Below are 13769 nucleotides of genomic sequence, written 5' to 3' on the forward strand. Positions count from 1 at the left end.
CGTCTGGGGCTCTGAGGAAGAAATTAAATGAGAGTTGAAGGCAAGCCATGCCCAAAACTCCCACTCTAGCTCTGATTCTGAATCATATCAATCCGCTACTGAGGGGGAAGAACCTGGGTCTTCTGACTCTGAAAAGACTCAAGAATATCCATCTAAGGTAATTTCCTCTGTGTCTGAAAATCTAGAAACTAGGTTTATTCTGGTTGGGTCTGTTAAGGATGTAGAATTACCAGGGTCACGAAGGAGTGGAGGTAAAAAAAATTCTAAAAAAGAAAAAGAGAGAGAGAGGGTGCATGTGGTGAAGAGAGGGGAAATGGGAAAGGATTAGTGCCTGCTATCTGTGGGGTTGCACAAGAAAGAGTAGAAGAGAGTAGCATAAAATCAGGGGGAAGTGGTTCTGGGGAAGCTGTTGAGGGGTTGGTTCATCTGAGCACATAGAGAGATGAACCTGTTTCATCTACTGAAGAGACCCTAGCAGAATTGCTGAAAAAGGTTAGGGCAAGCTATGACCCAAAGAAACGCAGAATTCCTACAATAGAAGCTCCAAATGTTCCTAAGCCTTCCATGAAAAGAAAGGCTTCATCCCCAACACCTACTGCCTTTTCATTGCCAAAGGGTAGAGCCACAAGAAGTAGGGTGAAACAGAGTGAAGCTGATCTACAAAGGGCTTTGGCTGAAAGTAAGAAAAAGAAAATGGATAAAGGAAAGGGAACGATTGCAGAATCCTCAGAGGCTGTTGAGGAAGAGGAGATGAAACTGGTCCATCAAGAAAGGGGTACATCAGTGGAGGTTCCTACCCCCAAGCCCAAAAAGCCCAAGACTTCCTCCAAGAAGTCTTCCTCTGTGTCTGAGGCTGTTGAACCTACACTAGCCAAGAGGACAAGATCTGTAGTGAAAAACAAACAATCAAAAATTTCTGAAGATGATGACTGGAGTGGGGAAGAAGAAGAAAATGATTATGAGAAGGAATAGGATAAGCTTGCCCTGTTTGGCAAAAGAAAGATTTTAAAGGGTAGACTGCTGAAAGACCTGGTGGAACCAGGAATGATGAGATTGGTGGATGCTTTAGCTGCTCAGGGACGGAAGAACATGGTCCTTCAGATGAATGGTAGGCTAGCCAGAAATGAGCTAATTGAATTTATGGCAAATGCTGCGGTTAAGGATGACAATGTTAGTAGCCTGGTGAAAGGAGTTCAAGTGCAGTTTGATGCAAAGAAACTGGGAGAGATCCTGGACATACCCTCTGAAGGGTTTGATGACTATACAAGGCAAAGGTGGCCCTGCCTAGACTCCCTCCCTACTGCTCTCAATCACCAGGAGGGTTTGTGATTCAAAAGATATGAATGAAGCCAGGGCTGTACAGAAAAATGAAATGAGGCCTAAGCACAAGGTCTTGTTTGAATTGTCAACAAGTGTTTATTGCCCAGACAGGAGAGAAGGCACATTGAAAATTACATGGATCTAGTTCTTATGGAGTTCCTGGAGAGAGGAAAGCAAATCAACTGGCCTGCCTTCATTATCAAGCTGCTAGACAGGGTCATAAATGGCTCCAAGGCTCATGCTACTCCCTATGGCTTTATTCTAACCAGAGTTCTCGACAGGCTCAATGTGCCTCTGAAGAAATGGGAAATGACCTCGAGCAAGGATCACTTTGGCATCAATACTCTTCTTGCTTGTGACTATGCAGTCAATGCCATCCCAAATGAACCTGGTTCATCCCAGAAGGCACCCATCAACAACAAAGTTAGGACTCTGGTTCAGGAATGTACAACCAAGGATGTTGAAATAGCTAGGCTCAAGGCTCATGTGACTGAAGTGGAATCTAAGAGGGATGGTGTCAGAACTGAGCTTGCCAAAGAAAAGGAGAAGAATGATGGAATTCTTCACAACATGATGAATCTTCTCCAAACCCAAACCCAACCTTCTAATTCCTCCAAGCCTTAGGACTCCTAGCTTTTGTCTCCTGAACTTGTTTAGTGCCTCAGTGACCCAGATTAGGGATTTTTCTATCTTTTTGTTTTTGCTCATGGTTTGGATGTTATTCTTTCTTTTTGTGGATTGTTGGTGGAAACATATCTCTGTCAATGATAACTACTGTTTTGCTCTTGTTCAATGATTAATCCGTCCTTGATAGTTTAAATATGTTTGCTTGATTACTGATGATTACACCATGATTGCACTTGCAGTTGCCCCAGTAGACATGAGTACTTATTAAAATCTGGGTATGACACTTTGTATGAAACTTTTCGATGATGACAAAAAGGGGAAGACACATTGTGCTTTACATATTCTGAAATAAGTGATATTTATAACCTAATTAACCTGGTCCTTGATGATAAGTGAATTTTCTAAGTTTAGTATTGATGGTTAAGCTGAGTTCTTACAGGTTCCAAATCAGTAAAAAGCACAAAGTTTGTCATAATCAAAAAGGGGGAATTTGTTGGCCCAAGAACATGTGAAGTTTTGAAGATTGACAAAAGAACTCAGTCATGGACCGGGTCCATCTTGTGAAGCAATAGTCATTATCAACCTATACATGTGAGATGCACGTGAAGGAGATAAGTCCTACTGATCAAGTAGCAATATCTCCTGATCTGATCGAAAAGGTTGCATATTGGATAAGGGGAGAAAGTCTCCTTATATGAAGAGAACACAATCTAGGATGACGATAGTGTTAGAGTTTGAGATCATCATGAACTCTTCCATGATAGAAGAGCAGCAATTGAGTCCCAATCAAACTCTAATTACTAACCTATTAAATGTAAGTGTTGTTCTCTTTTACAGGTAATGTACATACGCAGAAGTTAACCTAAATTGAGAGCAAAAGAGGAAGGCAATTTTGCAAGCAATTTATGTGTGCACTCCTGAAGCTACTTGAACAACATAGAAGAACCAGTTCGATCGTGTCTATCTTTTATTCTAGTTCAATTGTAGTAGGTGGTTTAAAATTGTACCTTTCAACTTTTATAGAAGCAATTATATTAGGTACCTAGAGTGTTCAAGTTATAGCTAACTTGAAGTTGTCGCAATAGTTGAGGTTGTGTGCCATAACGGGATTAGAGTTAATCCTTAGGTTTACAAAGAGTTTTTGTAAATGCTGTTTTGGCTCAGTTATTTTAGTGGAAGTTTGGGAAAATCCTACTGAGTAGTAGGTCGTGGTTTTTTCACCTTTTGAGCCAGGTGTTTTCCACGTAAAAATCTTTGTGTTACTTTATTTTCTATATTTATTATTCCGCAAACAGTAGTAGTTGGAACACCTAGAAGAACCAAGTTCTTCTATAGTTCAGTTAAGCAAAGATTGGGTGCCATACAAATCACCCCCCTCTTGTGTGGTATTGACGCTTAAAACATCAATACCCCTGCCGGAGGTTTTATAGACCGCAGAGGCTTTTTGGCTTGAATATTCACTCTCTGACTCTGGCCACTGTAGACCGCACAAAATGCATCGCAACCGCGGTGGCTTCACTGCGGTCCACATAAAATGCTCCATGGACCGCACTGGTTTCAATTGTCCAATGTACCAACTCTCTGAATCCCCTCTCTGCGGACCACATAAAATGGATTGCAGCCGCGAAGAGGGTACTACGGTCTGCACAAAATGGGTTATGGCCGCAGTGCTTGAGCTTCTAGAATCTGCACCTCTCTGAATCTCCTCACCGCGGACCGCACTAAATGGATTGCGGCCGCGATGGGTCTGTTGCAACTGTGCTTTGACTTGTTCTTGGTACTTGTGCATGTTTCCTCCTGTTTGAGCTGGTTTTGACTACTTGTCACCTTTTTGATCAAACCCTACAAACAAGCACAACATGTAAGCCTTTGAGACTATTTGTATACATTTTTAATCAAAACTCAAGTAAAAATAAGTGTAAAATGAACTAGAATCCCTAGTTATCAACTCCCCCAAACTTAAGCTTTTGCTTGTCGTCAAGTAAACAAAATAAGTCCTAGCTCCTTAAGAGCAAAACCAAGAAAATTCAGCTAACCTAAAGTGACCTCATCTAGCATCAATTGGGACTAACAATTGCCCTCAATTCAAATGAATCATTAACAACATTCGACCTTCTAAGCACCATGGTTTTAGTGCAATACAAGAGCATCAAGAGTTGACTCAGCCCATCAAGGAAACAGTACTTTGGTCATTGTGGAACCCAAACTCATACATCCTCAACTTTCGCTAAGCAAACCTCACTTTTAGGTTGTAGCTCTCAGAACGAGGATTGTCAAAACACACTCATCTCTCTCAAAGAAAGGTCACAAGTCCGGCTCTAAGTACCATAAGCTTTCCCCTTATGTGAGTCACCACTAATGTAAGCTTCATTTAACTCAAGATCATATAGGGCTTTTGTGGAGATATAGTGAAGACTTTTGGTTCAGGGTAGGAAATATTTGGTCTAAGTAGGTTCCATCTTCCCTTAAGCACTTCATTTGCTTCATTTTGGCACATATTCTCTTGACTCTTTGAGTCATTTACTTCTTTCTTAGGGGTTGGAGAGACACACTATCACTCTTTTTTTTAAATTATACTACTAGGCATACCTAGTAGTTATTCTATTAATAAAAATAAGGAAAAAAACAAAACAAGACATCGTCGGGTGGTCTTACAAATTGAAAGAAATAAATTTTGATGCGTACATAGATCCTATTATCAAAGGTTCGTGTAAAACTCCCCAATGATAGTACATGATGAAATCTAAGATTTTTACTATTATTAAAAACTAGCCATTGCATTCCAAACTTTAAGCATTCCAATTCTCCACAATGATTGCACAAAAGGCCACGAAGGTGCATTGTTGAGCATTGTGTTAGTAATATATTTCTGCTTCCATTTTTGTGTATTTCCTTTCCTGTTTCTGTATAAGTTACTTTCAGAATTAATATACTAACATATTGTATTGATACTTTAGCCCAAATTGTAGCAATTGTGTCCAAAATTCCATGGCAATAATGCCCATAAGCTGTCCTGGGTACTGCCATTGAGTCCAAGAGTCCACAATGGTTCCAGTCACGTATGGCTCCACTTCTACCATTCCATTGCCACAACATTTGAGCTTGCTCTTGATTTGTTCTCATTATAGCTCTCCATTTGTCTCTACTGTATCTCTCATATTTAGGCCATATTTTGTAAACCAAATTTGGGCAGTTCAATTCTTCCATATTTCTAGCTGAGCATTGCTGCCTCGCAGAAGATAAACTGGGCAGTGTATGTATCTTGTGGATTTGTTTTCAGTCGAATCTTGAACATTCCACATTATCGCAAGGTGGATTACATTTCTTGAGAAATCGTAATCTTGAGCATGAAAAGAATTATGCCAAAGGTCCCCATAATGTCGTACCGATATAGCCTTTTCCAAAGTATATCCAGCATCAAAACTTGTTCCTTCCATAGCTTTCCTCCCATTGGATTTAGTACATAGTACTAAAACCACCAATTGGAAGTTTGGCATATCGTAGTGCATGATTACAATATCGTTTTGTCTGGGAAGATGTTGCCTGCATATGCCCTGCAGTAATACACTATCACTCTTTCTTGTTCATTACAAACCTTTTCTCCTTTCTCAACTTTCCACACCTTTCATCTCTTTATTTTTATTACATCCCTTTATTTCTTCTATTTTTTTATTTGTTTTTTGACTTTTATGATTTCCTTTCTTTTTCATTGCCTTTCCTTTTCTTCATTTTGTACCTTTTACCACTTTGGTGCATTTCTCGTCTCTCCCCCCAAACTTATGATTTTGCCTTGTGCTAAGGAAAGATCGGGTGCCAATAGACGGTCTTTTTAGAACGGGTAAAGGCTTGTATCATGGTCTTTGAAAGAAAAAGGTCTATGGCTCAAAAGGGCTGACTAGGGATATTATCATTGGTAGGCTATGGATGTTTTCAAGATAGCATTCAGATCAAGGAGAGCCTATAATCACTTCTCAAGTCAAACTACACTTAGGATTTCACCTAGACAAACAATCAGGGCAAGTTCTAGACTAATGGCACGGGACTTGGACTTGCAATTCAAATTCTCACCACACAAAATGTAGGATTGCTAAAGAGACAGAGTTGGGGGCCCACAACAACCTTAGCTAAGATTTGAGCAACACAATGGTCCCAAAAAACCACTCGATGATTATCGGCTAACATAAGAGTCTCAAGGTCACAACTTTCACCATCCTATACACAACAATTTATTTTTGACTATAAGATCAAAGGCAAATGTGTTAGGCCCAATTGAAGCTTTGCTTGAGGCACCATTACTCACTAGCTACTATTTACACAAAAAACAAAAAGAAAAAAGACTCAAACCCTTAAGAAGGTTGTCATGACATCCATCATCGGGAAGAGCCACCCGGTTCACACAAATTTCACCTTTGGAAAGAACCGTGACATTAAGAAAATTAAAGGCTTATTGAATGCAAAACTCAAAATAAGAAGCTACCAAAATAAAATAAGAAGCTATGAAAGAAAAATGCGGACAATAGAAAGAATATGTACAAGAGGGGATTTAGACGAATGTACATAAGAGGGAATGAATATATACATCAGAAAGTAACTTTATATACAGACCACAGTTAAAAAGTACAAAAAGTGAAATAAAATGGTAAAATTATGTACATATGTTAGTTTATATGAGTCCACCAAACGATAGAGTACCTGGTCCTCTATGAGATGATGCTTAGAATGCAGTAAAGACTGAAGGTAAAGAAGGCAAGAGATTTTCTACGTGGAAAAATCCCACACAAGGGGATCAAAAAATCATGACCTACTCTTGTAGGCTTTTAACTCTACTAACTTGTAATCTCTCTATTACAAGCCACTTTGTAAAAACCCTATTGAAAAGACTTCAAACTAACTTGTGATGCAACCACCACAAGCGACTCTATAGCTATCCTAGTTACAAAGGCTTTAAACTTATGACTATCCCTAGTCACAACATAAACTCAGAAGTTTACGAATTTTGGTTTGTTCCTAAGACAACGCTTCCAAGAAAGAAAACTAGGAATTACAATGACAAACAAATAACAAGATTACAACTCAACTATGGATATACATAAACTCATTAAGAAACTGATCCTTAGTGGAGTTGTCTTCTTGTTCTTGACACATCAGTGACTTCAATGTCGGATGAATACTTTGTTTCTTGAGAGAATATCACTGAATGCACAAAAAATGGTGTGTCTTGCACCAGGTTGTTTTATCACAAAAGTGACTGCTGTACTATCTGCACAACCACTTCTAGGAAGTTGCATTCCAGCTGGATAGTGGACTTTGTACTTCGGTCAGGACACACCAACGGATCAGGTCCTAGCTATGTTCCTCTTCTGTAACAGTTGCTAGATGGTCACTTTCTTCTGCTACATTCCAGTTGTGCATTTGACTTGTACTTCTGTTAGAGAACCCTAAGAGAGCAGGTCCCTATTGTGTTTTTCTTTATATTGATTGCGTACAGTCACTGACTTGTGCTTTTGTTGGATAACCCTAAGGGACTAGGTTACCAGGTCCCTGTTGTGTTCCACCCTGTGGTCGTTCATCCATTTGCTGATTTTCAGACTTCGACCAGGTCACATGAAATGTATACCCTGTGGGCCAGGTTCTCTATCTAGTTCTTCATGACAAGTTTGTTAGATCATCAAAACATAAGAAGCATAAAGCCAAGACATTGAAAACCCATCAATTTTCCCCTTTTTGATGATGACAAACTTAGGCATGGACAATATTTGTTTAGAGCAGAATTAACCAGATGAGATACCAGAATAACACGAAGTTCCCCCTTAATCTTAGATCCCCCTCAAGGATGTTACCCCTCACCTACACACTTCTTCCCCCTTTTGGAATATTAAAAAGAACAGGTAATAAGCATAAAGAAGTCTAACACAGCTAGCTCATTCCACATATGTGCACACAACATGACAGGAAAGAGAAGCCGGAGGAACTCAGTAATGTACATGCAAAGAAAGGGGAGCTGTTTTATTAATGTTTACATTGGACTGAGCAAGTCAGGAGCAGTAATGGTTAAGTTCAACATGCCATCACATAAAAGAACAAACAAAAGTAAAACAACAACCACAGGATTTTGGAGCAAAAATAGCTGGACACTAAGAGGATCCTAGTGGACACTAGAGGAAGGAGGCTTGGAGGAAGAGACATCAATGGTTTTGAGAACCAGGTCCAGTCGAGCATTCACAGATAGTTGTTCTTCAAGTAATTGAGCTCGAAGTCTATCATTTTCTTTTGTCAGTCATGCAACTTCCTCATTGACAGAATCAGGTCCTTTAACTGCTTGACTGAGCTGAGTTTCCAGTATGGCATTTCGAGCCCTTAGCCTTCTTATTTCCTTAGAAGCTATATATTGAGCGTTGATCAGCTGAGAAATGGTTGAGATGCTTCTACCAACTATTTCTATACATTCATATTCTTCTAGAGTGGTCTTAGAGAAGGTCTGATTGCGTGTGGCCACTCTGGGATTCCCCAAGGGGACCTTATAGAATCTGAACACCTGAGTGAGGAGAAAGCCATAAGGTAACCCATGATTTCCACCCCTAAAGTTTGCCACCTTCTGCATATGATCTATCATGATTGCTGGAAAATTTATTGGGACAAACTCATCATGCGCTTCCATTAGGACCATATCCGATTTTGTAGCAATAGATCGCCTCTCAGAACGAGGTAAGAGAACTTTATTGACCAGTTCAAAGAGAAGCTGGTACTCAGAAAGCAAGACCTTCTTATGCACATGTTCCCCCTATTGAATAGCTTGCTCTTTCATGATATCTCTCCGAAAGTTTACTCCAAAGACACCCTTAACTAAGGACATACCTTCACACAGAATTCTGAGAACCTTTCCCAATGTTAAAGCGTCGAGTACAATGTATACTCCATTTACGAGCGTACATATGTGATCCCTCTCAATAGTGAAAAGAGATGCGTAGAAAGTTTGTACTGCATCTTCGTATACTAGAGGCATGCTCCCTTTAATCAGGTGTTCCCATTGTTGAAATTCCACAATCTCCAGAATTTGTCTCATGCCTGCCATCTCCAAAATTGCTGGATCAAATGTACGACCCCACAACACTTTCTGAGTTCTTAATCTCTGCTGCCAAAGACCACCATCACAGGTTATGGACCTTATTGAACCAGGTTCTTTAATAGTTTCCCTTTTTCGTTTGCTAGACCCTTCGGCAGACTTTCCATTCCAGCTTTCCATTCCCACAGTATTGTCCTCAGACATGGCTAGCTCAGTTTGACTCCATTTAAACTTGTTGTTGTACTTCACGGATGACCCTTTCTATTCCTCAATAGTTTCACCGAAGGCCTCTTCCATAGACTTTTGAACTTTCATAGATTGTTGTACTAAGGAACCAGGTTCTCTGGAAGCATCTTTTGTCTGTCTGGTTTACTGACACATTCTTATTAGTGATGAAATCCTTTGGATTCATTTTCCTCTTTTTCCTTGTTTTGACACTCGTCTTACTTTTCTACAATGAGGATTCAAAACTCTCTTGCTGCTGTGACCTAATAGTGGGTGATTTGGAGGAAGAATCTAAGAGCTTGGAGTGAACAAGAGGTGTAGGAGTGAGTTTGCATGGAAGAGAATCAGGTTCATCAGAAGGCTTTTCTGAGAATATCTCATGAGCCAAGGACTCGAGGGGTGTTGTGGTTATTACATTTCCCAGGAATGGAATTTCTTCCCCCTTATACTCAGACGAGAGATATGCTCCTTGATTCATCAGACTGTTAGCAGCTATAGCCATGATGTTATGTGCTACTTCCTTTTCTGGTGACTCCTTGAGAGTCACTAAGTCCAACATAGAGGAGTTCAGATACTGGTCAGGTCATCCTCAGGGGCTTCTGACACTTGAGGAGTAAAACCTCCGGAGTGTTCTTTGATGAGATCATAAGAGTGAGTGGTCATTGGGTTCTCAAAATGATGGTAAATAGGGTTTATCAGAAATGGGAAAATTGTAGGAGTGAAGGAGGAGCCAAGAGTGGGTAAGGTGGTAGAAGGTGTGAAATAGTGATGCTCTGGAGATGATTTCAAGGAAAATAACAAAGTGGGAGCGATGTTAATGGTGGGAGAATGAGACAATTGTTTGATCGCCATTAGATGAGTACTTGGTAGACGAGTAGAGAGAGAAAGAGAGAGATGAGGAGAAGATCCCAGCTATACAAAGAAGATGAAGGTTCATGACTTGTCGTGAGCGAGAAAGAAGGTCTTATTGGAAGAAGAGCTAATGATGAGCGGGGAGAGAGAAACATATTCTGAATAGTTCTGAAAATGGCAATAGGTTTGTGGGGAAGTGTTACCGTGCAAAGGGGATGAAAGGATTTGAAAGACAAGACATGACCGCAAACGTTGAAAAGTCGGATGATGTGGCAATTGAGTTAATTTTGTTAAACAATTTTTTTTTTGTTTTGAGAGGGCATGCATAATTAAGCACATTACTACTAGCCTGAGGTATAGGAACCTGATGCCAAAACATTTTTTGAAAAAGGTTTTAGTAGCTCCTCTCTCACAGTTTATAACTGTACCTTTAGCTTCTATGATCGTCATGCGTGTTTACCTACAACGGTATTGATGTGAGTTAGGCTTGGTCAGAAACACTTTAGCTACCTTTACCTGATGGTGTCTTACATAGCCAACTGATGGAGGATCAAGTTCTTCATTAGACTTTTTTAAGCCCATTTTCACCTTGATTGATCCAAAATATTCTCTACTCGAGCCTTTGATGCAGATATCTGGAATTTGGTCTTTGTTCTGCAATACTTTCCACAGATCAATCCCTCCTTCATTTTGTCCCTCAAAAGATGATCTCACCCTTTAATGTGTTTGATTCTCTTGTTTTTGAAATTCTTCTTCAGTTGTCAATGAGCCATTGAGTTTTGCTTCCTTGTCTCCCAAAGGACGAGGCATGAATCATGACAAGTGAACCGTTCCAAAAGTGCTTTTCTTTCCTTTAGAAAAACCTGCATAGTTAACATCATCATACACCACAAGAATAAAAGAATTGTCACTTGAAGGGTAACACAGGACCAAGTCGTGAGTTCCTTTAAGGTATCTCAAACTTTTTGTGGGCAGCCTTCAAGTAAGATTCCTATGGACTTACACTTTGGATTCTATTCTAGAGTGGAGATACAGAAAGGAAAAAAATAATTATACGCTTATCTAACTCTAGAATAAAAGAGACTGATTGAATTGTCACGTAGATGAGAGCCTTTAGTTTTCCAATTTGAGACAGAAGTTTGATTGAAGAGGGAGATGTGAAGGTTAATTTGATTTCCCCACACTTTGTGTTCTATTGCTTGTGAAGTACCATGAGCTGCATCTCTACTTTTCCTTCAGCTTCAGTGGTAGTAAATGACGTACCAGGTTCCTTATGAGACATGGAGGATGATGTTGCATTGTCTTTTGCTAGTCTCCTACATCTTACTTATTTTATCATCCTCTCTATTTGAGCTTTCAGATATTTCCCAGGGACCAGAGTTGACTGATCATCCCCGTTTCTTTCCTAGCTAGAGGAGATGCCTTGTTGAATACCCCATGAGTACCTCCTACCATTTAGTGTGCCCTTTGTTGGAGACTTTGGGGCTTTGTTTTGTGGATTGTACCCCAGAAGAATTCCTTCGCTTTTCTTTTGCATTGAACTTCCCAAGTTGATCCTTTCTGTTGCCAAGAACAAGGCATTTTCTTCCATTTGGCAGCTCCTGGTGGGTTTTGATTTAGGAGGGACCCGGTCAGACACTTGTTCACCAAGTAGAGTGCAGTATTCACTGCTTTTGCCTAGAATTTCTTGGCGATTCCATAGGCGATGAGCACTGTCCATGCAACATTTTCCAGTTCCATTCTTTCTTTCAACCACACCATTTTGCTGTGGAGTCCTTGATGTTGAGAAATTATGCGTGATCCCTTCTTCCATCTCCTTCTTCATTTTGTGAACTCATGTCCAGGTGACACTTGAGTTTGGCATACCACAGACCAGGTCCTGCTGAGTTAATTTATTCGGAGGTGAGAAGTTTGCATTTACCAATCCTTCATGCCATGGTTCTGACTTCACTCATCTCATACAACCAGTTTGTGGAGATTCATAATCAATTGGAGTGGATGTTCTTGTTTTCTTTGTCCACTAAGACCACTTGGCGAGTTATCAGATTGGTGACTGCACTTTTTTGACCATTCACATAGTGCATGTTCCCACTTGAGTGCCAAAAGAACCTTTCTACCTTTTCATTCACTGATAATGTACCCTTTACTTCCTTCTTAAGGATACATTCCCTTCCTGCAGGGCTTTTAGTGAGAAGAGATTCATGATATTTTCAGTTGCGTGCTTTAATCATCCACTGTCCATAGTCCATCACAGTCTGCTTCCTCTCACTGTTCCCTGCTCATGCAAATCAAGGGTTAGATTTAGGAACCCAAACTAGTTTGGGTCCCCTATTAAGATAAAAAAGATGAATGAGGGATTTCCTAGTCCATGCAGGCAACATCCGCTTTTTGTGAGTGGTACCTGGTCCTTTGTTAGTAGTCACTCCAACAGTAAACACTTTGTTTTTCTGAGCAGACTGAACCTTGGCTAGGCAATTTTTCTTTAAAATGCCCATTGTTCCCACAGTGGGTACATAGCTAGTTGTCCGGTACAGTGACATACTTGCGGTGAGGGTTGTAGGGAGTTTTCTCCCTATGGAACCTGATGCCTTGGTCCCCACTATTGTTAAGATACATGGCAGTGACATCATCTGAGGACCAGGTCCATTCATATATTTCTCAAGATTATTTCTTACTTTCTCCAATTCAGCTTGAAGTTGCTGATTCTTCTCGAGCTCACTACAGAGACTGTTTTTCACAATAGTTAACTCCTTTTAAAGCATGATGTGCATCTCACTGGCTACTTCTTTCCCTTTCCCAAGACTTACATTCCTATGTTCTCTATTGAGTCCCTCAATGGTTTCCTCTAGATTAGTGCATATTACTAATAGGTCATCCCTTTCTTCTTCAATAGATGCAACATTTTCTTCTAAGGTGTGTTTCTCATTGTTAAGGCCTTATATTGTTTCTTTTAGATCAACAACTACTACCATCAGATCATCTCTCTCATTTTCCACACTAGTTATTCTTTCATTCAAGGCTTCTTTTTCTTGTTCAAGATTAGCTATGGTCTCATTTAAGTCCACTACACAGACCACTAGATCATCTTTAGATTGTTTGGCCTCTCCTAGTTCTATGGTCAGGATCTCCTTATCATTTACAAGGCTATAATAGGCATCAATTAGGATATTAGATAAAGACCTTAACTTCTTAGAAGAGTAGGATTTCAGATTTCTCTGAACATCCCTAAAGTTTACCTCATTGTCTTCATCTTCTTCATCATCATCATCTGACTAAGCCATCAGCGCGAACAGTGAATCGTACTTAGATGCTTCCGTTTCCACTGCCATCATGGAACTATTTTCTACATCTGATTCCCTTTTGGATTCATTCGAGGAGTCTCCCCAAGTAGCAAAAGCCTGCTTAACAATATTGTCAGTAGCACTTTTTCGATTGAATCTTTTATCTGGAACCAGGTTTTTTTTCCCTACTTTGTCAGGATTTTGCTTGTATTGCTCATGTTTCGCGAGTGGGCAGTCTTTGATGAAATGCCCTGACTTTCCACATCTGTGATAGAGATCGTTGTTCCTTGTTTTACTTGAACTGCGCCACTTTGGTATACCACCATTTTTTCGAACCATCTTTTGAAATCTCTTAGTAAGATAGGCCATGTCACTATCTTCATCACTTGAGTCACTGCTTT

This window comes from Nicotiana sylvestris, chromosome 3, assembly GCF_000393655.2.
Source record: "Nicotiana sylvestris chromosome 3, ASM39365v2, whole genome shotgun sequence".
NCBI lineage: Eukaryota > Viridiplantae > Streptophyta > Magnoliopsida > Solanales > Solanaceae > Nicotiana > Nicotiana sylvestris.